Here is a 25426-nt window from a genome sequence, read left to right as displayed (position 1 = left end):
ATAGTTTTATCATATATCAAAGAAAATAACATATGTCTTATCTACAAAATAGCAGAAAACACCGGCTGCATCTCAGAGAATTGTTGCACTTATCAGAGGTGTTAAAAACGTCTTTTGATGAATAAATGTGTTTCTACAACTGTGTAGTAATGAGTAGTCTAAGTCTAGAAGTTCATATGCATCAGAAGATAAATTTCACTCAAAATTAATCTACGTCTATTAATAAAATTAGTAAAGGCATCTATATTCTTGAACTATGATTAACTCAGTGAATTCCTTTTTTTAGCACTCAAAAATTTGTGTACTACCACATAATACAGGAAGCAGGTACAGAGAGTGATGTGAGACTAAGAAAGAAATAATAAAAATAACTCTAAAGCTCTCCTTCAAATACACAGAGCTTTGCAGAGCCTTCGTGACTCAGGGTGCCTGAGTCATTCTTACACCACAGATATTTTGCAAGAATGCAAAGGCCAGCTTTATTTATGCAAATAAACATACTTTATTTTATATTAAGATACAACACAATTTTTCATGTGACAATGATACATGTTCTACTTTTTTTCCTTTTAAGAATCGGTTCAGGTCTCTTTAAGCTCTTTTATAATGAAAGTGGTATCCGCTAAATAGGAGACTTCAAGTAATTAAGAAATCCCAACACTATTCTAAAACTTGGCTTTTTGAGAGGATAATACTAATAGTTGAGGAAAGGCAAAGTGATATTTTAAACAAGTGTGGACATTAGCACAAATAAGTTAAGCACATAAATGAAATGATGAAATAATAAAATTTTAAATTAAATCCACTGTTTTAACATGACATACTCCAGTGTCAGTGTCTCGTGAAGGGGCTAAATAAACAGTTTCATCGTCCAGCACAGTTAAGGCATAAGGTAGGAGCTTGATGCAGATTCGTTATATTAATAAGACAAACTAGCTCAGCTACTTGGAAACTACAATTTAAAATCAGCCACTTTTCAAGAACTAGTACTGATTTCTTTTACCATTGAGGAAAACCCAGAAAAGACAAATATTATATTTTTATATTTTGTGATGGAGTACTCTGGGTTCTCATCTGAACAGAGACTTTGCACATTTGATTATATTCAAAGTTTTTTTTTAAAGATAATTTTTACCTTATTCCATGATAACAAAATAGTACTTTTGTTATCATGGAAATACAAGAATCTTGCATGAGAAAAAATATAAATCAAAGCTAAATTTCTTATTTTTCTAAATCTTAGGAGTTGTCACATCCAAGGCATACAATAAATGTGTGAAACATTTGTAAGTGATCTGAGGAATCTAAAATTAGTTAAGTATCTTTAGAATTAATAAGCTATATCTCATCTGGTTCCCACCAACTATATTCAATTTTTAATGAGGAAATACAAGGTTTCTTTTAGTTTAGAATAGCAAAATGAGATTAACATTATTCATCAAGGCCTTAAAATTTTTGAGAAAAAAATTTCGCCCTGGCTGGTGTAGCTCAGTGGATTGAGTGAGGGCCTGTGAACCACATGATCGCGGTTCGATTCCCAGTCAGGGCACATGCCTGGGTTACAGGCCAGTTCCCAGCAGGGGACACACGAGAGGCAACCATACATTGATATTTCTCTCCCTATCTCCTTCCCTTCCTCTCTAAAGATAAATAAATAAAATCTTTAAAAAAAATTTCATCTACTATACAGTTAGGGTCATAATGTCATATCACATAAGCAACCAAATGCTTTCCTTCAAGCACTATGATGTGATACAAAAATCAAAAGTCAGTGTGATATCAAAGCCAATGTTTTTTGATATTTCAAATTCAGATTGTTTATAATAATGAGATCATTTTAATTTAGTTGTGTAGCATTGACTTTTTTCATTTGTGCCATTTAGCATTAGGAACTGTTGAAACATGTCAGTTTTCCAACTGTATGACTTCCTTTTTTATTATGAATGTCTGAAAAAACAGGGCCCAGCAGAAGTAAGGCCCGCTAGAGTGTGTTGGTAGGGTCATAATACAGGCGTAAATATTTATAGTTTTAATTTGAACATTTCACCTAAAATGGCATATGGTGTGCTTGAGTGAGATATTGTTATGTTACAGAATTACATGCTTATGATTTTGTAATAAAAGATTTTATAATAAAAAGGGGCATTATTTGTGCCAGACCCTATATATAGCTAATTTATCATACTTAGACTTCTGTCATCTCTCTTGTGATCACAATCGAGTTATAAAGTCTCATTTGGCAATAATGAAAATACATAACCTCCTCCTCCACAAAACAGTAATAACGAACACATTTTTAACTGACTCTAGTTGACAAGAAGACCATTAATGGCCACTATCCTAGGCAGTAAGTCTAAGTAAAAGAATAAGGATGTTTAGAAAGAAAAAAGAATAAAGTAAAAACAGGATTGTTGAGGAAAACTTCCTCAGAATAGTCATTTGTTCACTCCTTAAACATGTTTTGAATGGTTTCTAAATGTTACTGAGTGAGAATACAAGAATGAGTGAGACATAACTCCTGCCATCAGGGGTTTCCAGAACAGTGGGTGAGCTATACAATTAAAGAAAGTACAGTGACGGTGACTTGTGAGATCAACCTTGAAGAAGAAGTAGGACTTGTCCACAGAGAAGATGAACAATGGTCATTCTGGGCAAAAAAGTTTTTTTAAAAAGTTGCTAGACTCCCACAGAGGTATGATAGAGTACAGAATATTCTGAAAGCAGCAATTATGTGTCATGAGAGTGTTGATGATAACCAGTGAAGTAGTGAAGATGATGTTAGAGAAACAGGTCAAGGCTTTGGAGCAGGCCTAATTCAAGACATACTTAGGGATTTATTTTGAAGGGAATGGTGAGTCACTAGAGATTTTTAATAGGGTAGCAATTCATCCATGTCTATAATTTTTAGAAGACAGGTGAGTTGGTCCCAGTGTGGGATGTGTTGGGGTGGAGTCTAGAGGCAGGATTACAACTGAGCAACCACAGTAATACCCAAGTGAGATGACAAAGACCTGAAGTAGAGCAGTTACAAAGGCAATGGAAAGGAAGGAATTTATTTAAGATAATTCTTTAAATGTGGTGATACTGTATTTAGGCCAAGAGAAAGCAGGAGGAGGCAAGGTCAGCAGCTGAGAGTGATGGTGGGGGAGGTGGATTAGAGAGACTAAAGAGATTACTGAGGAGAGGGGCCAGCTAGGAATGAATAAAAGGACTGTTAAGTATTGTTGACAGCTCAGACAAGGTTGGAAAACATGAATCTTCCAATCGGCACGCATTCACAAATTTCTCCAAAAAGCCTCAACAGAGCAGGCCACAATTTTAAAAAACTCAGAAAAACTCCCTGAAATCATCAATGATATCAGCAGACCACCTGGTATCCTCTCTAGAACTGTCAAAAAAAAAAAAGAGAAAACATTATAATAGCAGTAGAGAGAATTTCCATTTCTGGTAACAGTAATGAGATAATTTGGACTGATACTCCCACTAAAGTAACTAAAAATATTTAAAATACTAAAATAGCAAAGAGCTAATGGGAAGGTGAAGACATCTCACAGGGAAATTTAGAAAACCAGAACTCGGAGAGAGAAGCTCCTCTTTGAAAGTTTTTGCCTTTAGGGCATAAGACTATCAGGAACAAAGGATCTGAGAAAACAGCTGCACTTTCCCCAGCCTGGTGGATTTCCTGGGAATATCAAAGCCTGAGGTCCTCAGGTGAGGAACTTAAATCAACTAGCCCAGTTTTATGTGCCCCGTCTTTCAGAGGAGGAGGGAACCCAAAATAGGCTATTCTTCACCCAGATTTGCAGCCTAACTTCTTGCACAGGCGTAAGTGAGGGGCCTTAGGTGCTGCACTTTGACCTAAGTAATTCCGGTCTGACACCGCCCTCAGGTGCTGGCCGAGAAGCAAATCAAAGACTTTTCTGGAAGAAAATATCACCACCACTAGGTCTCAACTTCTTTTTACAAAGCGTTTTTAAAACGCGTTTCCAGCAGATGGTCAAGAATAGCCAAGCAACAAGAAAATAGGACACCATGAATGAGAGCTGACAGAAACAATAACAATCCAGTAGCCCTCGAGATACTAGAATTAGCAGACAAATATTATATTATAAAACAGCTATCCTTACTATATTCAAAGACATGAAATCCAAGTTTGAAAATTTCAGCAGGGAACTAAAAACTATGAGTAACAGAACAGTTGCAGAAAAACATTCATTTGCCCTTTCTTCTGTCAACAGTAATTGGCCACACAGTTTAAAATTCTTACATTTTAGAATTTGACATTTTTATAGTTGTTATTTTGTATATTGGTTTTCTTTGGATACATTGAAAACAAACATAACACCCCACATTGATAAAGCCTAATACAACTCTATTTCCGTTTATAGTTCAATCAGAAATATATGAGTCAAGGAAAAGGTGAGCCTACCTGTAAGTGTTCGTGTGTGTGCTTGTGTGAGGTGAGCACACACACACGCATGCACACAAGTTTCTGGGAAACACCCAGGATTTCTGCCAGGTCACTTCGACTGCCAACAGCTCAGGATGCACCCGGAACAATTTTCAAAGATACCATCCACTTGCACAGAAACGACAATTAACTTCAACTTTTGCAACCTGATGGGTCAAATTTAACTATCAGGGAAGGCTAACTGTGATTCAACAAATTGCTTAAACTGTTTGGAGGTTAAACACAAACATTCCTAGTGGACTTCGTGCACTGACTTTAGAACACTCTATAGTCAGATTCTTCCTTGAAGATAGGCCTTGACTTCAAGAAAAGGTATTTAGCAGTGATGTTCCTTAGGGGCTGAAGGGAGAAGCAGGGCTGAAGGGGGAGGGAGAAAGTGGGCCAGGGAAGGAGGGACAGGGCGCCCAAACTGAGCTCTGCCAACCTCGCATTCTGTTTTGTCTTGCTAGCTTACTCCGTAGTTATAAAATCAAGTGACTCTATCAACATAATGCTCATTTTTCATTTTAGAAGAGCAACAGTACATTATTTATTCTTATCAAAGTCGAGTGAAACATCCATATTAAGTCATTTGTTGTTTGTATCTAGTTGAGCCAACTTAGTTCATTAGAATCCAGTCTATTTGACAGAACAAAAATCGGCCAGTTGCATTTAACAACCGTTCAGCCCCACACTGTAATAAGAACATCAGCAGATTTATTTTCCCCATATAAAGTAGAATTTCCAATTCACACCATGTACTCCGTGACTATTATGGACAGTATTTATTCTGAAGGAATGCTGTGCAAGTTTGGGAAAGCTGTCTCTAGAGCAGAGCTGAGAGGTCATTTAAAAACAAGAAACCAAACCTATACATGGTCAAAACTGAAGCAAAATAGTCTGTCATTCTTTCTTTTTTTTTTTTTTTTGAAGAAAAGAAGGTTTGAAATGCTACAGCAACAGCAATGAGACAACTCTTTCCCTCCTCCACTCTCAAGCTCCGTATAATCAGGATGCCTCCCTCCACTTAGCAAATACCAGCTTTTGGGGAGGAGGAGAATCTGCTTGGAATTAATGAGGCAACACCAAAAAAACAGCTTCTATTAATAAATTGCCTATTTTCTCTCCTTTGTTTTAAAAAAAAACACAATATCTTCTAAAGGCTCCTTCTGCATGTTAGGCCACCTCTTTCCCCCTTTTCTTTTCTTTTCTAAATTAAGACGTGCCCCAGTGCCATGCCAGGAGAATCACTCTACCTCAGTAATAACACAGTCGCATCCAGCGGCACCAGGAACACGGTAACAGGCGTTAGGGTAACGTATAACTGCTGACGCTATAATTCAATAGACGCAGGTGTTTAAGGAGGAGTTAATAGAGGGGAAAGTAAGTAAGGCTAAAGGAAAACTGAAGTTACAGACGTGCGAGGTAAATTTCAAGACTCAGTCGAAGTTCTCTCGGCCCCAGGAGATGTAAACTGCCAGACATCTCAAGCAAGGTAAGAACATCACAACCCTGGAAAAACTTCATTATAGTTTTTTCATTCACATAAATAAAAAGAAAAAAAATTCAACATTAACCTTCCCAGAGAAGAGATGCTTCTTAAAGCCAGTCTTTTCACTTACCCTAGGTATGTACAGCAGGATCTCTTAAATCCTTTTAAATCCAGTACATCCAGAAATATAGGAGTTCTTAGCACATTCACTTGAAGAGTAAACTTGAACCAAATTGTTACTTACAACATAACAGAACTCTCTGAAATTCTAGGGAGAGGTATGAGTTTAAAATCCAGCTTCTAGAGCCTGGTGTATACTGTGGCTATCTTTAACTTGAAAATGATTTGGTTTCACATTCCATTGAAGTCCCACTGGCAGATGCCTTTGGAAAACTCACCAATGGCAGGCTTTCAAACGTCCTCCCTCCAGCCCCTCCTCCCTCTGACTGAGCTTCCGCTGTTCCGGCTAATGCTGATTTACTCAGCTGTCTTTCTACCTGTCTCTGCCTGGGTAAAAGGAGATGCTTTCATTGATGGCTATTACGGAAACACTTGGAAACTGAAGATCAGCCGGAGGACTCGCTGTGCTTTCCCCTCCCCCTACTTACTGCCAGAAACCAACTGACTTCCAAACTTGGCCGTCTGAAAAAGAATGTTCTCTGATTGGCATTCCTGGAAGCAGAAAGCAAGGCGGCTCAAGTTTTGTTCTGTTACTCAGCATGAAAACCTTCCCAGGTATCCGTAATACAAATGAGTAAGGAGAATGAAGCCAATATTTGGGGGGCATTATAAATATTTTTGTCATCTCACCACACTTATGTCTTAATATTCACATATAATTTTTACCTGAAATGGTTAAGGGTCCAGTAAAAAAAAAAAGTGAAATGGTAAATCTTTAGTTCAAAAAAAAGTTGGGACCCGATAGAGGAAGAAACAGTCATGCTGCCCGCTTGCCCGCTTCTGCGGGGCGACTGTGGCTTGTCTGTTGTGGGAGAGGACCTTGGTCATAGGCATTGTGGAAAACCTGATTGCAGTTGTCCTATATTATGCATTGTAGACCGCAGCAGGAGAGGGCACAGATATTTCTACCTCCCTGTCAAGCCTTTTTTTCTAGGACTGTCTTGCAACATTTAATGAGGACTGGGGAAAACAAAAAATTGCGTGTATGCGTTGTATACACACACATCTGAAAAAAGAAAATGAGTGAACGGAAATGAGAAAAAATACGTTTCATCAAACAGGATCTGACAGGGATTAATAATGAGGGATCCCTTTAAAACACTAAGTAAACTTGTGTTTAGTCATTTATTTAACAGTCGCTTAGGTCAAAAAAAATCTGTTGCTGAAAATAATTGACTTCTTCGAGATCAAAAGAGTGAATTTATTACAAACAATTTTATAGACTAGACAACTTCTTGAAAGGCCTAATTAAAGATTTATAATTTTGGTAGCCAAACGGACCACACCCCCAAGCATTTTGGAGTTTCCAAATTCTGGCGGCTGCGGCTGCCGGCTCCAGGCAACGGGCAGCTGGCAGCTCGGGGCAGCTCCGGGGCCCCAGCTGCTCTTCCGACTTGTACAGACATCTCAAAAGTATTTGACGGCACAGGGTGGACCACAAAAAGAAAGCTTTTTGTTTCCCTTCGTTTGTTTGTGGTTGGCTTGACACTTTCTGTTCCAGGTGGTCTTTTACCACATGGAGACCAAGATGGTTTTAGGGAAGATGAGGGAAAACATGATTACCTGGCATCACACGACTAATTTATTTCAGCGATGTTTCGATGCCTCCTACTGACTGGCATCTTACCAGCTTGCGCACTCCGTAACCTGTTACTAGATGTCTTTTAAAATGATTAAATAAAGGAGGAAAGGAAGGAAGCAACTTTATTCTTATTGCCAAAATTGATTATCTTAGGGAAACTTACGGCTATATGACATGAGGATAGATGAGAGCATCCAAATGACGTCAGAAATAAATAGAAAGAAAGGCATATTCGCCAGAGAGGACATGTGCCTGCCCCTGAGTTTCTTCTTCCCTCTTTCAAAACACTTCTCCTCCCCAAGGAGAGTGGGTGGTGTCCAAACACATGTGGACTAAGCAGACTGGACAGAGTTGGTGGCAGCCCATCTAGTTCACATTCAGCCACACTGTTCACTTATGCTGTACTCTGAGTAAACACTAGCACATAACTGACACTAAGAAATGTTTGTGCAAACTAAAGAACTTCATGTTCAAAACTGTACATTTTAACCTGTGGAAAATGGTTATGTGTTGGCTCACATTTTAGATACAATATATTTTGTATTTTTCTTAATGATTTTTTTCAGGAAAAAAGTACATCTCCAGTGGAGCCTAACCAAAAGATTCTAGGGAAGGTATATCAGGTAAGGAGAACCTGCACTGAATCCCTGTCCCCGAAATTCATGCTGCAATTTGTGTCTGTGTGAGTGAGTAAGTCTAAATACCAACATGGCGAGCATTATTCAGATCACTTGTGTGGATCTTGCTGGCTTCCAAGAAAAATAGAGAAAAAGGAAATGTAAGGTCCTTCTAATATTTCATATTATCTAGTAAAATATAACACTTTCCTTTATTGAATTGTTACTGACCATTTCCTTATAGTATAACATTTATCAATCTTGTGTCTCATTAGGCTTCCAATTTTATCTCCCCTTATATTCCACCTGTGCCAATCATGGGAACTCCAGAACAGTTTGCAACAGTAGCAGTAGCATTAATCCAAATCCAAGGTTAAATGAGAGCAATGTAAATCTTGAAAAACAATTTCTTGTTAACCTTCACCAGGCAATTGATAAGATTTAGAATGGCTAGCACTCAGTGTTTATCATGAGTAAATGTTATTTTTCTCTTTCATAAGCACTAACATGAAAGTTAGGATTTGATCAGAAAATAGCTCCCAGGGCTTGCTTCCAAAGAAAACTGGGCACGTAACAGGAAAATCAAGTACCCTTGATTTATCATGAACAAGCAGTTAATCTCCTCTCCATTCTCCAGAAATAGGCTGTATTAGCACAGTTCTGTGGATGGCAAATGCAGGTAGCAGGCTCTTTGCAGGAGTAAACAAGGTGTTGAAACTCATGTCTTAGTCTCAGCTGATCTGCGAGCCATCCGTGTGTATGAAGAATCTGGTCTCTGAGAAGCAATGGCCCGTTATATTTTGTCTCCCTGCAGTCCTTCAGAAATTGGCATAGAGGGTATCCACGCTGATAGTTTTGCCAATGAATTCTTTTTTTGTCTATTGTGTAGCATTTATTTTTTTCAAGCATACACTATTTGCTATAGACTGAAAATTTGTGTCCCCCCCAATTCATGTTAAAATCCAATCCTCCATGTGTTGGTGTTTGGAAATAGGGCCTTTTGGAGGTTATTAGGTCATGAAGGTAGAGCCCTCAGGAATGGGATTAGTGCCCTTATAAAAGAGGCCCCTGAGAGCTCCTTTGTCCCTTCCACCATGTGAGGTCAAAGCAAGAGACAGGCATCTATAAGTCAGGAATGGGCTCTCACCAGAAACGAAGTGTTGGTACCTTGACCTTGGACTTCCCAGCCTTCACAACTGTGGGAAACAAATTTCTGTTGCTTATAAGTCACTCAGGCTATGGTATCTTGTTATTATAGCCTGAACAGATTATGACACTTTATGCAAAAATGAGGGTAGGTGAATAGCAACTTTTTTCTAAGGAAAAAAGTTTTATTACTACTTTAATAAATCCAAGTAGTAATTGTTTGAAAAGTAATAAAATTGACATTGTCCAAGAAAAAGTAGAAAAACTACCCATAAACAGCATTGGAAAATGGATATGAAATGAACTCAGAACAGTAGCATACTATATATACTCTTATTAAATCCTAATGAATTAAAAAAATTGGAGGAAATAGACACCCATTGTGAATACCTATGGTAGGAAAACAGCCTTATTTATGGAAAGGGCCATACATATAAAAATACGAATCATAACATCAAGTTTGTTAGAGAGAAACTGAGTCCATGAGAGTTTAAATGACGACAGAAAGCCATGGGCTAACTAACGCTTAGGTTAAAATTATAGCATATAAATAAATATATGTGCACTATTATTTCAACTGTATTAGAACATCTATGGGTACATGAAGGAAGCCTATCAAAGTGGTTCATGAACACACAAAAACACACTCTCTCCTTAATTCTCTCAATTTAATTACATTAACAATTTTAGGTGATCACTAATTGGTGTTTACATTATTTGGGCTATGTGTATATTAGTCATATACAAATCAGATGGATTTAAAGTTCACTTGCATTTCTCTTAACACAGATTTCTTTTTCTTGGCATTGGCAGTTGTGTTACATTTTTATTTGCTTAATTTTCTATCTGCCCACCATTAGATTTTTTTCAAACCGTCCAACAGATATGTGACCTTCTTCTTAATATAGACAAATGCACCAGTTAGATTTTTCAGGCACCTCCGTCTGCCACCCTGGGCCCTTTTATGGAGACACTTCCGAGCCATCACCCTCGGGCTGCCCTGTGCTCCTCTGTAGTGTTGGGTCCCACTTCCTGAATTCTTTGTTCCTAATGGACCCCTCATGGGTGGGACCCCTCATGAATGGGACCCCTCATGGGTGGGTGGGTGGGGCATGGACTCTAGTAGCTTCCTGAGAACAATGCTTAAAACAGAAATTTTTGGAGAACTTGAATGCTTCAAAATATCTTTATTTTCTTCTTTTATTGTTAGCTTGATTTGATACAGAATTCATCGTTGAGAAATACTTTTCCTTCACTTCACTGCCCATTAGTTTCCAGTGTCGTTACTGGGACGTCATTCTGTTCCCCAATCCATTTATTATTTTTTCTTTACCCCTTGTGTTCTAATATCTTCTGATGGTATAATTTGGCATCATATCTCCTTTCCCCCACTGATTATGTTAAAAACTCAAAGGACTCTTATGATACTTATATCTTCCAATTGTGGGAAAATTTTGCTCTATTTCTTTAACAGTTTCTGATGATCTCTCTTTCTTCTGTTCTTTCATTCTGAAATGAAACTCCTTTTAGTTGGGTGTTGGACCCCTTCGACTGAACTGCTAATTGTATCATCTTTTCTATACATCTTATTTCCTTCACTTTGTTTCTGAAATAATTTCTTATCTCCCTTCTGTGGAATATTTCATTTCTGCTAACATGTTTACATTCTAAGAATTCTATTTGTCTCTCTTTGTTTCTGTTCCATTACACCATGTTTTGTTTCATGGACCCAACTGTTTTTCTAATGTCTATGAGCATATACATCTGGGTTTTTTCTTAAAGCTTTCATCTCTTTCCTGAAGTTTTTTTAAAAATTATTTTTCAAGTACAGTTTTCTGTCTATTACTCCCATCCCATCCTACCCCCCATGCTCCCCCCCCATTGTTTCCTTCAATTCCTTGTTTCCTCGTTTGGGTCTCTTATGTTACAGACTTACTGCCACATCAGTTATTCCTTAGTTACAGACTCATATAATGTACGATGGGCGTTAGGATGTTATCATAAGGCAATCAGATAAAGCCGAGCATTCACGGAAATGCTTTCAAGGGTAGCTATATTTCTCCCACCTTGGGTAGCCAGATCTTCTAGAGAATTCCCCTTCCATGTTCTATCTAGAAAAGACAATCCTGGTTACCAGTATCCTGGGCGCAAAGCTGGGTGAGAAGACTTGAAAAAGAGAAGAGCTTATTGTTATTCAGCATTCATGTTTCCACTGAATCTACCAGACTTCAGTATCACATCTTATCCCTGCCTGCTAGTGTTGCAGTATTGCTGAGTTTGTAGCCTCTCCAGTTAGGTTACTCCCGAGAATCAGGCCCCCCACCATGTCTCCTGCGGGGTGAGGGAGGGGTAGGGGCCAGGCTGCACAGGGCTGAGGAAGAGATCTGGGAGTCCAACTGCTCTTTTCAGGACTTTCAGCAAAGTCCTGTGTTCAGCGCCACATCTCGCCCTTAGCTCCCAAGCCCCCTTTGCTTCCAGTCCTCGAGCTCTCCTAGGGCTCCCTCGGGGGTCTCCATCTGCACCTTGTTGGCATCTCCTGTGCCCACACCTGGGTTTCCCCTCTCTGTTCAGCTAAATCAAGTGCCACACATCCATTTCCTTTGCATTTTCAAAACAAAAAACATGTCAATAGTTCTCTGCTGCTCTATCTTATTACATTTTCTTTACTGTTAGTACAGGGTTGCTTTGGAAGGGACAGCATGGCATTAAGTACACGTTCAAGCCACCATTGTAACTGTGATTCTCTGCCTTCACTCTTCAGCACTGCTTTAAAATGGGAATAAATTCTCCAACCTCTCTTAAAAATGATCCCCCCAAATTCAGTATTTATGTATGCCTATGGGGAGGCAACCTAATATTTCATAATACTCTACAAGGATATCCAATGTTAAGATGACAGCTAAATACCAGCAAAGTATACAATTATCTATATCAGACACTATGGAGTATAACATATAATTAAAACAAATTTATCTTTATTCTGAAGTGAGCTGTGGTCCTTCCATTAAAACTTTCATGATATATCTGTGGAATTAAATATAGAAACACATATAATTACAAATAGTCCTCCAATTGGATATGGAGAACTATTTCAAATAATAATAGTCCTCCATAGGCAAAAATTATGTATCTTAAAATGTGCAAATAAATTTCTTTTCTAACTGAGGCTCTGCTTAACTATCAGTTAAACCATAAGTCAGTGAAGACCTGCCAATTACCTCGGCAGTCATTTTGTCCCTGTTTTTGGTTGGAAGGCAATGAAAAATCTGAGAGCGAAGTCATTTCCCTTTTATGTTGTCATAGCCATTCTCACATAGGCCAAATGTGTGTATTTTGTTATTTGACGTAGGGTCAGTCTTAAATTATTTTATGCACTACTTTGGCTCATTATAATATAGCATTCTGGAGACATCAGCTTTCTACAAGATATGTCCTATTTCTTCAAGAGTGTCCCATGTATACTGAAACAGAAATATATACATCTTATTTCTACAGCTATGAGAATTGGCCATGGTGAAGAGCCGAAGGTCATCCTTGGCATTTTTCATTTTCCTCCCATGTTCCCCTCTCTCTATCTACCATGTAATCATCAGTACTGCCCTCAGGACCGAGTGAGGGGGCAAGGCCTTGCCCTGGACTTCATACTTCAGAAGGCCTGTTATTCTAGTCCTACTCTGCCTGTGTCTTTGTCCAGAGTTGTGAGTTACAAGAAGAACCAGGGACTGTCTTCTGGATGATCTGGATATGTGGAACCCTGGAGTTTCCTGCTCAAAAGACCTCAAGGCTGGTCCACTTTCCCAAGGTATACCTCTAGCACATACATCTCAAAGACCTGTGGGTGGCTGAGGGGTGGTTGTCTGTGTGGAGGTGGCTGCAGTGGGTATAAAATAACCCTTCAAATGGCTAAAAACCTAAAGAAACCTAGATAAATTAATTTCCAAAGTTGGATTAACCCTTTGTTGGGGAGAAAATTCGATAGCTTTTAGGACTCTTAGAGGCATGGTGAGAGGAGAAGCACCTTTACCCCATGGTAGGGGGGAAAGGACAGAGGTAGGGGCAACCAACTCAACTGTTAACAAACTTTTAACAGCTGCAAGTGGGGTTGTATCATAGATTAGAATCCTGCAGCTCCCCAGTCACAAAGAGCATGTGTAACCACCTGCCAACTCTTCACTGCAGGGTTTCACTGAGGTTTTGGGGGGCGGTTGAGACAGGCGAGAGCAGGGCAGGAAAGCTGACAAAGATCCCCTTAAGGTGCGCAAGGTCTTTACTCCATTCACTGCATCAGCCTTCCGATGGCTGGGGTGGGGAGCAGGGCAACACGGTAGAGAGAGAGAAGGCTTTAGGTCTGAACCGCTGAGGACTGGAGTGTAAAGGAGGGAGAGATCTCCCGTGGTTAAAAACATTGTCAGGGCAGGCATGAAAGTTTCTCTGAAGCACTGCAAAGCTGAGTGTAGACTAAGGGAAAGTAATATTTCCTTTCTCGATACATCTAAAGCCAATGGTGAACTGAGTTTAACTAAAGCCGTAGCAAAGCCCAGGTTCAGATCCAGTGCATAAGAGACTGACTCAGTCTTCCTTCTTCTCCCACCACATACACACACACACACATTAACAGCCTGATAGAGAAAGGATGAGCCCTTTCCTGGGGGTAAATGTTATTTACTACTATACTTTCCCACAAAGACTAATATACAATAAAAAGTTATAAGCTGAATAAAGAAGAAAAAAGTGACCCTGTAATGAAAATAAAAAATAAGCAGTAGAAGCAGACCCACAGATGGATGGCACAGATGTTAGACATAGAAGACACGACTTTTTTAAAGCTGTGATAAATGTGTGAAAAGAATATACTGGAAAAAGTGAGAAGCATGCATTAACAGATGGGGAATTTCAGTAGAGACATGGGTATAATAAAAAAGGAGCAAAAATATGAAAAGTAAAGTACCATATTGGATTCATTCAGTAGGCTAAATAGTAGACTGGACCAAGCAGAAAAAAAGAGTCACTAAAAATTCAAATAGGTCAATAAAAGCATCCAAATTAAAACTCAAGAGGAAAAAAGCAAAGAAGAATGAACAAAAAATCTGTGATTGTAACACAGTATCTAATTGTGAAACACATGTGTAATTGGAGCCCCAGAGGCTATGATAGAGAGAAATGGACAGAAGAAATGAAATGAAAAAAATGAAATGAAAAGAAATGAAAAAAATGATCAAATATGTAGCAAAGCAGCTAGAGAAGATATAAGAGTTTGCATATGAAGCCCTGGCTGGTGTAGCTCAGTGGATTGAGCGCAGGCCTGCGAACCAGAGTATCGCGGTTCAATTCCCAGTCAAGGCATATGCCTGGGTTGCAGGCCAGTTCCCAGCAGGGGACTCACGAGAGGCAACCATACATTGATATTTCTCTCTCTCTCCTTCCCTTCCCCTCTAAATAAATAAAATCTTAAAAAAATGATTTAAAAAAAAAGAGTTTGCACATGACATTGAAGCTCTTCAAAGCAATTGTGCATACTTAAAACCAGGAAATGAAAAAACTGAAAATGAGGTTCAAAAGCTTGACAAGAACTAAGGAGTAAATTGTATCAAGAAAATTGAATGGACCTCACAGAAAACTAATTGTACAGGGAGAAAACATTTCCATGGGGAGGAGAAATGTTCTACAGAAGATAGAAGGATCAACCATGCCCTGAATGATTTTCATTTGATTGTGCTCTTTCAATAGTGAGAGTATCNAGAGGCTATGATAGAGAGAAATGGACAGAAGAAATGAAATGAAAAAATGAAATGAAAAGAAATGAAAAAAAATGATCAAATATGTAGCAAAGCAGCTAGAGAAGATATAAGAGTTTGCATATGAAGCCCTGGCTGGTGTCGCTCAGTGGATTGAGTGCGGGCCTGCGAACCAGAGTATCACGGTTCGATTCCCAGTCAGGGCACATGCCTGGGTTGCAGGCCAGTTCCCAGCAGGGGACTCACGAGAGGCAACCATACATTGATATTTCTCTCTCTCTCTCCTTCCCTTCCCCTCTAAATAAATAAAATCTTAAAAAAATGATTTAAAAAAAAAGAGTTTGCACATGACATTGAAGCTCTTCAAAGCAACTGTGCATACTTAAAACCAGGAAATGAAAAAACTGAAAATGAGGTTCAAAAGCTTGACAAGAACTAAGGAGTAAATTGTATCAAGAAAATTGAATGGACCTCACAAAAAACTAATTGTACAGGGAGAAAACATTTCCATGGGGAGGAGAAATGTTCTACAGAAGATAGAAGGATCAACCATGCCCTGAATGATGTTCATTTGATTGTGCTCTTTCAATAGTGAGAGTATCATATTTTGACTTTATTAATCAGACCAATGTAACATTAAGGAAAACAGGCGTACATCAAACTAAAAAGGTTTTGCACAGCAAAGGAAACCATTATCAAGAACAACAACAAAAATACCATGGCCTACTGAGTGTAAAAAGATATTTGCCAATGATACATCCCATAAAAAGTTAATATCCAAAATTTATAAAAAACTCATACAACTCAACACCAAAAACAAAAGCAAAAAACCCCTCAAATGTCCAATTAAAAAGTGGGCAAAGGGCCTAAATAGACACTCATCCAAGAGGACAAATGTATGGGCAATAGACATAGGAAAAGATGCTCAATATCACTAATCATCAGAGGAAAGCAAACTAAAACCACAATGAGATATCACCCCATACCTGCCAGAATGGCCATCATTAACAAATCAACAAACAAGTGTTGGCAAAAATGTGGAGAAAGGGGAACCTTCCCGCACTGTTGGTGGGAGTAGAGGTTGCTGCAGCCACTGTGGAAAACAGGATGGAGGTTCTTCAAAAATAAAAATAAAAACAGAACTGCTTTACGATCCAGTAATTCTAGTTTTGGGTATACATCCGAAGAAACCCAAAATACCAATTTGAAAGGATATATGTACCCTATGTTCACTGCAGTGTTGTTTAGAATAGCCAGGGTATGGAGGCAACCCGAGTGCCCATCAAGAGATGAGTGAATAAAAAGTAGTGTATCTTACTACTACTAAAAGTATGAAATCTTACTGTGTGTGACAACATGAGTGAACCTAGAGGGTATTATGCTACATGCAATAAGTCAAATAGAGAACTATAAATACCATATGATTTCACTTACATGTGGAATCTAAAGAACAAAATTAATTCACAAACAAAATAGAAATTGTTGCAGAGAAAAAAACTGATGGTTGCCATAGACGAGGGGTAGTAGGGAATGGGTGATGAATTAAGAAGTACAAATTGGTAGTTACAAATGGGATGTATAAGTACAGCATAGGAAATATGGTCAACAATATTATGACAACTATGTATGATGCCAGTTGTGAACTTGAAATATTGAGGGATGACTTTGTAAAGTATCTGACTGTCCAACCATTATCCTGTACATGTGCAACTAATACAAAATGATATCGAGTGCAAACTGATTTAAAAATAAAATTTAAAAAATCAGGCATTTTACATGAAAAATACAGCAACAAGACATTCAAAACTTTAGAGGCTGTTTTAGTTTGTCAAAACTTTTTCTATCATTTAAGACTGTAGTTGAAGTGAGCTCAAGTAAGGTTTTATTTGATTGAAAAAATGAAGCTGTCTCTTTTCCACTCCTTCGCCTGCTCTCATTATGCATATTAGTAGTAATGACATGTGGCGGGTGTCAACATGTAGCCATATGCAGACAGAACAAGGTGACAGATATTTTGTTTAGATGAATGCAGTTGTTTCTAAAGTTCTTTAAGTGAGATCTCACATGGAGAATTTTAGGCATTTGGATAGACTGGTAGTGGATGGATGGTGGGTAAAAGATTTTGAGGGACATTTTTGTTCCTAATATTTTGGGGGTGCTAAAGTTACATAGTTAGCTCTCTTCCTGGAAGGTCTTTTTCATTCACACTTTCGCTGTCCCATACAACCCTTTAAAGACAGAGAGGTTGCCCTGGCTGGTGTAGCTCAGTGGATTGAGCGCGGGCCTGCGAACCAGACGATCGCAGTTCAATTCCCAGTCAGGGCACATGCCTGGGTTGCAGGCCAGTTCCCGGCAGGGGTCAGTTCTCAGCAGGGGGTGCACAAGAAGCAACCATACATTGATGTTTCTCTTCCTCTCTCCTTCCCTCCCCCTCTAAAGATAAATAAATAAAATATTAAAAAAAATAAAGACAGAGAGGTTAAAAGAATCTAGGAAAGCAGTAATGTAGAAACTCGGTAAGAGTTGCATAGGAGTTGCTAGGTGTAAAGCTAATTAATGTTTATGTGGAATGGGAGCAGAATAAAATGGGAGCAGAGTACAGTCCATGTGTAATGGGTGCCTACTATGGACAAAAGACCTTTAAATATGTTATTGCACTTAATCCTTTAGAAATCCTGTGATTTAGGAATTATTATTTCCATGGTAATGAATTAAGAAACTGAGTGGCAGATTAAATTACCTCATCCCTAATATTAGTAAAGGTACATAATTTAATTTCTATCTGTCAGATTCCAAATCTTTAAATCTTTCCATTGTTTTGAGAAATAAAGAGGTTTCACTTTTCAGAACAAGTTAATCACCTAGCAGAACTTCCTTGAATCTTGGAGGCTTGGTGCTATCCCATTGCAAGGCAAGCCCTATGTGTGTGAGAGTTAGATGTCAGTGGGGAGGGATCTCATGGTCCATGCCACTTCAGTGTGGGGCTGGTAAAACTGTACCAAGGTTAGACTCTGTAGAAATCAAGAAGAGGAAAGGGAACCTGATGAGAGAGCTGGGCTGACGTAATCTGGTTTATTTTGTCTCTGGTTTATTGTAGCCTCACTTGAGTCTGGCACTGATGGGAATAATATTGCTCTCATTAAAGAGCTGTTGTGAGTGCTAAATGAGTTACTAAATATATGTAAAACATTTGGAAAAGTTGCTTAACACAGAGCAAATTCAATTAGAGTCACTATCATCATCACCATCAATATTATTACCGTCATTCACAGTAAGTATATGAACCAGAATACTCTCCCACTTAGTACACATCTCTTACAACAGTGGAAAGCCTGGGGAGGGTAAGAAAAAAAGCCGATTTGAACCACATAGGGAGCTTTCAATGTAACAATTACTGAGCCCAAAAACGGATCAACTGAATCGATCTAATCAATCTCTGAGGGATGAGTTGTGAGCTTCTGCTTGTTTAAAAAGTCTTCCTAGATTCTAATGTGCAGCCAGACTAGAGAATTTCTACCCTATATTATTGATTTTTATAGTCTTTTCCCTTAATCTTCCTCATTGGGGTTGAGATTAAACTGATCATTTTGCATACATATTATTCATCAAAATGCCCGACTGAAGTTTGATATGACTTCAAGGACTTGCACAAATGCATTGTACATCACAGGAAGTTAGTGACCATGAACATTAGCTGCAAGTTTTTATAACACAAAGAAAAATGGGTTCTGTTTTCCCCAAATAGAACATCTGGTGTTAAAGTTAACAATTGCTTCATGACATCTACCATGCCCTGTTTCATTTGTGAAGTGTGTGTGTGTGTGTCCCGGTGTTACCTGCCTATTTTTGGAATGGGAGAGGATGTAAAAGGCATCAGCTGTGTTATAAAATCCACAAAGGCCGAGTGGCACTGAGCAGAACCCTTTGTGAAGAGTCAGAGAGGAGGTATGGTGTGATCCATTCTATTACCTCACAGTAGATAGAACTCACTAACATCAAAGCAAACACCTATTAAGAGCTCCTCAGATTACCTGGCAAATGTGTGACCATTCAAGCTCTCTTATCTAAATTCTAAACAGACCATTTATAAACTGATTGAGTCAAGTCTCTTCTCCTGAACGAAAGCGCCTGTGAGCCCGCAGGTGCCTGCCGATGCTGCGATGCTGCGGCAGTGGATTTCAATCCTGGCAGCACTTCAGAAAGTCCCGGGGTTTGAAATAACCTCTTACCTGGAGATTCTGATAGAACCAGTTTTAAATGGGGAACAGATTTGGGTGCTTCTATTGTGCAACTATGGTTGAGAACCCCCGGTGTGCTGGCAAGAACATAAACTTGGTATCCCCATAAGGCTCATGTTAACTATATTTATTGAATACAGAGATTCCTAACCGCTGGGATCACCTGCAGGACTTTAAAAACTGGTGATGCCTCATTCCTACCACCAGTGTTTTCTGATTTATCATCCTAGTCATTAGTGTAATTTCTCCACACATACAGCAATGCAAATTTGTGTAAGTTCTTATTTTTTAATATTTGGGGTAAAATAAAAGAAACCAGGGTCAAGAAAAAATATACAGTAAGAATTTGGTAAGCCACTTATCCACTTATTCCTTCAGTAAGCATTTATGGAACCCTTAATTTGTGCTAGATATTGAGCATAAAAAAGTAACTAAGACTCTGTCCCTTATTTCAAGGAGTTCATGATGTAAAACTGAGACAGCAATTAAATGAAATTCATTCACTAACTTTTTGCTGAGTGCCTATGATATAGCTGGTGTCATTTTAGGTGCTAGATAGATGGATGTGAACCCCCTCCCCCCACCCCAATCCCAGGTGTTTAGATTCTAGTGGGAGGCATCGGAGAGGGATGCCTGGAAATTTATGCCTGGTCTGGAAATTTATTTCAGGGAAGCAAAACTCCTACCTGATGATGGGTTTATGGGAAGGCTTCCTGAAGAGACGATAGGCAAGCTGATTCTCGAAGAATCTGTAGTTAGGCAGCTACGGGGACATATGTGGGATGATTAACTTTATGTGTCAAATTGGCTGGGCTGTGGTAGCCAGATACTAGGTAAAAAAATTATTCGGGATGTCTCTGTAAGGTGTGTTTTTTCTGGATGAGATCGAAATTTAAATTTGTGGACTTTGAGTAAAGCCATCTATAATGTGAGTGGGTCTCATCTGATTGGTTGAAGGTTTTACTAGACCAAAGACTGACTTCTGGAGCAAGAAGGAATCGTACCAGCAGACAGCCTGTGGACTTGGGCTGCAGCATCTGCTCTTCCTCAGTCTCCAGGCTGCCAGCCCACCTGGCACATTTTGGCAGCCCCCATAATCATGTGAGCCAATTTCTTAAAATAAATCCCTCTCATATATATATATATATATATATATATATATATATATATATAGGATCATATATATATATATATATATATACATACACATATATATATACATACACACACACAAACACACACACATATCCTATTGGTTCCATTTCTCTGCAGGACCCAGACTAATGAATACAGTATGTATTTGATTCAGATGAATCTTTCCCTGCTCTTCTTTAGACTGAAGTCCCACTTTTGATTTCTCACTGTTTCACCAAGAAACAGATGTCACCCAACACCATTTCTTTCCATCTTTTTCCATTTACCTCAAAGGTTACCCTATCTTTTTATTGGTTCAGCTCTCCTCTTCTGTTTCAAAGAAAAACTACCCCTCTTTCCTTTCTAAGACTAATCTTTGACTTGTGTTCTATAATTATCTCCTCTCTCACAGCTGCAGCTTCTTTTTTGCTTTCCCTTGAGTTACGCTCAAGCCTTCCCACGCTAATGCATTTCCACACATATGAATGGCTATATGTGTACATTCATGAATTCGACCTAATCTCCCACTCAGCTACATCCAATGAGTTAAGATCCCATCAGACCATTTCATAAGAAGGTGAATACTTTATAAATGGCTTTTCCGTGCTGGAATCAACATTAAGGGTCAAAGTTTTTGCTGAAGAGGACATGAACTCAGAATAGTAACATGAGTTTTCTCAGGCCAATTAAGAGTCTCGATCAACAGTTATGAACATCCTTGAGTAATGAATCACTTAATAAATGATCATTATTTTGGAGATAAACTTTAAAAAGCAGTAATAAAAATAGAATCCTTTATGATTATGCATAGAGAAAATAAATGTCAGCAAAAGAAGCAGGGAAAATAAAAAAAGAGAACAAGAAAGGAAATCTGGAGACAAACTAGAGCAGCAAGTGGGAGCTTCCGGGGGGAGTCAGATAAGCCTTGAACAAATGTACAAAAAGATTAGTTCATCTAATACACTGAATGTCCTTTTTCTTTATAGAGTGACATCATTTACAAACAAATTTCAGAGGCATTGTCTGTCTCTCTCAGGTGTGTAATGACACACGGCCCCCACAAACCACAGCACTGCACACCTGTGCCCGGCAGCGGAGAGTGTGGTTTGAGACTAGGCAGTGCTGCGTCACCGGCAGTATAGAATGTTTGCTGACAAACTACGAACCACTATATTTCATTTTTCTTGGCCTTATTTGTGTAAAATCACCCTTCATTTAGTGTGAACAACAAAGATTCGTGTTGATGTGCCTCGTTTTCCAACCTATTGCTCATGTAGAGTATTTCTATTTCTATAGAAACAAGTTTTTGTTTTCCTAATACTTCAGAAAGCATTTTCTCCGGAAAGCAATATCCATGTGAAGAGAACAGCATGATTGTAACGTGTAGAAAAATGACATATAATTGTATCTGTAAAAGAAAAAACCTGCAGAATAAAGACCTTAATAGTGACATTATAAGTAGAGCAAGAATAAAAGCTTTACAGAGATCAGAATTCTCTGTTGGGTAAAGGGCTTATTAAATTCTAATTAGATACATATATGTAGTTTTGGAATATAAATGCTAACAGAGCAGAAAACACACTGCTGGATTTTCTAGCTGTGCTAAAGCCTTACAATCAGGCCTTAATTGAATTTCATATCAAAATAGCAGCAGAATAATAAAGGATCTGTAACATCGTGTGATCCAACCCTAAGAAAAAGGTTATGTTTATCTTTCAACCTATTGCTATAAATCCCAAGTTCACAGATGTTAATATATCAGTTATTATAGAATGGTATGATGAAATAGTACAGACTTTTACATCTTCCAACTTAATAATTTCTTATTGACCTATATACTTTGAAATTCTGATTCACAAACTCTAACATAAAATCTTTATATAACAAAATTGAAAATAATTCCCATTAGGATCATATCTAAATTCTTACATTTTTCATTCTAAAAATATGTAAGAGAGCTAATTTTAAAGAAGTTTTTTTATTTTTGTGTGATTTTTTAAAATCTCAGCTTATTAAGGTAATTAATGGCAAATTGACTTTTAGGTTTTTAAATTTATTTTTTATTTTTAAAATATGTTTTATTACAGTTGTCCCATTTCCTCCCTTCATTCCCCTCCACCCTGCACACCCCCTCCCACCCACATTCCCCCCCTTTAGTTCATGTCCATGTGTCATAAGTTCTTTAGCTTCTATATTTCCCATACTATGCTTGCCCTCCCCCTGTCCATTTTCTCTCCACCATCTATGCTACTTATTCTCTGTACCTTTCCCCCCCTCCTCCTCCTCCCACTCCCCTGTTGCTAATCCTCCATGTGATCTCCATTTCTGTGGTTCTGTTCCTATTGTAGTTGTTTGCTCGGTTTGCTTTTGTTTTAGGTGTGGTTGTTAATAACTGTGAGTTTGCTGTCTTTTTACTGTTCATATTGTTTACAGTTTTAATCTTTTTTCTTAGATAAGTCCCTTTAGCATTTCATATAATGAGGGCTTGGTGGTGATGAACTCCTTTAACTTCACCTTATCTGAGAAACGCTTTATTTGCCCTTCCATTCTAAATGAAAGCTTTGCTGGATAGAGCAATCTTGGATATAGGTCCTTGCCTTTCATGCTTTGGAATACTTCTTTCCAGCCCCTTCTTGCCTGCAAGGTCTCTTTTGAGAAATCTGCTGATAGTCTGATGGGAACTCCTTTGTAGGTGACTGTCCCCTTATCTCTTGCTGCTTCTAGAATTCTCTCCTTTATTTTAATCTTGAGTAAGGTAATTATGATGTGCCTTGCTGTGTTCCTCCTTGGGTCCAACTTCTCTGGGACTCTCTGAGCTTCCTGGACTTCCTGGGAGTTTATTTTCTTTGTCAGATTGGGGAAGTTCTCCTTTATTATTTGTTCAAATAACTTTTCCACTTGTTCTTCCTCTCTCCCTTCTGGTACCCCTATAATTCAGATGTTGGAATGTTTAGAGATGTCCTGGAGGTTCCTAAACCTCTCCTCATTTTTTAAAATTCTTGTTTCTTCATTCTTTTCTTTTTGGTTGTTTCTTTCTTTCTTTTGGTCCACTCCATTGATTTGAGTCCCAGTTTCCTTTCCTATGCATTATTGGTTCTCTGTGCATTTTCCTTCATTTCACTTAGTGTAGCCTTCATTTTTTCATCTAATTTGTGACAAAAATCAACCAATTCTGTGAGCATCCTGATCATCAGTGCTTTGAACTGTGCATCTGATAGAATGGCTATCTCTTGGTTGCTTAAAAGTATTGGCTCTGGGGCTTTGATTTGTTCTTGCATTTGAGCCTTTTTTTTGGGGGGGAGTCTGGTCACGCCTGTTGAGTGTGAAGGGCAGAGCCTTAGGTGTTCACCCCAGAGGGACGACCCAGTGGCTGGGTTGGGATGCTGTATGTGTGGGGGTGGGGTTAGAGAGGGAACAACGGTGCTTGCTCTGTTCTCTCTCAGATTTCAGTCCCCTCTGCCACTTCCCACAAGCAAATTGGGCTCTTCTGGTGCTGGTTCCTGCGTGGGTGGGCTTGTGTACATTCTAGGACCATATGGGTCTCTCCAATGAACTCCCCTGTGAGGCTGGGAGTCTCTCCTGGCACCTCAACCCCCTAAAGGTTTTTCAATCGGTGCCTTTAGGCTTAATTTCCCGGTGCTGGGGGCCTGGGTTTCGAGGTCTGTCTCAGTGCCCGTTTTCACCTGGTTTATCTGTGCACAAATGTGGGACTGTGGTCTGCCGGCTGCCTTGTGCACCTCACTGGGTCTGCTCATTGCCTGCCTGTGTCCCAGGCCTGCCAACTGCCACTTTTTCCTGCCAAGACCCCTCTCCACAGGCTGCCAACTCCGCCTCTCTTACCGGTCTGGATGAATGGTTGTCGGACTTCTGTACCGTTCAATTTTCTGTTTGTTGGTCATTTTTTTTCTAAATTTTTGTTGTCCTTAATTTTGGTTGTGCTAGGAGGAACAGTGTGTCCACCTACGCCTCCATCTGGACTGGAAGTCTTAACTTACAGTTTTTGAAACAAAATACACTTGCCATAATCTCAGTTCATTAGGCAGAGAAAATGATTTCAAAACTTATCAATGATTATTACCACTTAACATCCAAAATGTCAAGATTTACTCTAGTTAATTTTTTAAAAATTAATTGATGGACATTTTGCTTCCCCATCTTGGCTATTGTAAATAACGTCACAATGAACATGTAAGTTCACTGCATATATCTTTTTGAATTCGTGTTTTGGGCTTTTTTAGATAAATAGCCAGAAGTGGAATTGCTGGGTCCTACTTTCTCTCTTGTTATAGCCTTTGTTTTAAAGTTTGTTTGGTCTATTATAAGTATTGTTACCCCAGCTCTTTTTCCAGTTTCGATTTTTATGAAATATCTTTTTCTATTACTTTACCTGTAGTCTGTGTGTGTCTTTAAATTTGAAGTGAGTCTCTTGGAGACAGCGTATGTAAGAGTCTTATGCTGTCATCCATTCAGCCACCACTATGTCTTTTAATAGAGCATTTAATCCACTTCACTTAAATTGTTGATAGATATGTAGTTATTGCCATTTTATCATTCGTATCTTTGATCTTTCATTTTCTTCTTCTTAAAAAAGTCCCTTTAACATTTCTTGCAATGCTGGTTTGGAGGTGTGAAGTCCTTTAGCTTTCCCTTTTTCAGGAAGCTCTTTGTCTCTCAGTTTTCTGGGATAGCTTTGCTGAAAGAGAGGTATCTTGATTACAGGTTCTTGTTTTTTAGTTTTTCATCACTTTGAATATTTTGTTTCAATCCCTTCTGGCCTGCAAAGTTTCTATTGGAATGTCAGCTGACAATCTTAGGGGCACTCCCTTGTAGATAACTGCTTTTCACTTGCTGC

General features: G+C 38.7%; 1 protein-coding gene across 21 annotated transcripts in view; it reads right to left on the bottom strand.

Annotated features, from left to right (window-relative positions):
• DTNA (dystrobrevin alpha) overlaps nt 1–25426 on the bottom strand; it is a 364229-nt gene that overhangs the window by 251441 nt on the left and 87362 nt on the right. For 20 of the 21 annotated variants that reach the window (XM_037032731.1, XM_037032679.1, XM_037032770.1 and 17 more), the window contains exon 1: nt 6073–6281. The exons of the other annotated variant lie outside the window; for it this stretch is intronic. The gene's annotated coding sequence lies outside the window, so the exon portion shown is untranslated. Of the gene's footprint in view, nt 1–6072; nt 6282–25426 lie in introns of those variants that run through there. 21 annotated transcript variants of the gene reach the window in all.

Source organism: Sturnira hondurensis, unplaced genomic scaffold, assembly GCF_014824575.4.
Source record: "Sturnira hondurensis isolate 20B ecotype Veracruz unplaced genomic scaffold, ASM1482457v3 Scaffold0001872, whole genome shotgun sequence".
Taxonomy (NCBI): Eukaryota; Metazoa; Chordata; class Mammalia; order Chiroptera; family Phyllostomidae; genus Sturnira; species Sturnira hondurensis.
This window is presented reverse-complemented; position numbering and strand designations above follow the sequence as displayed.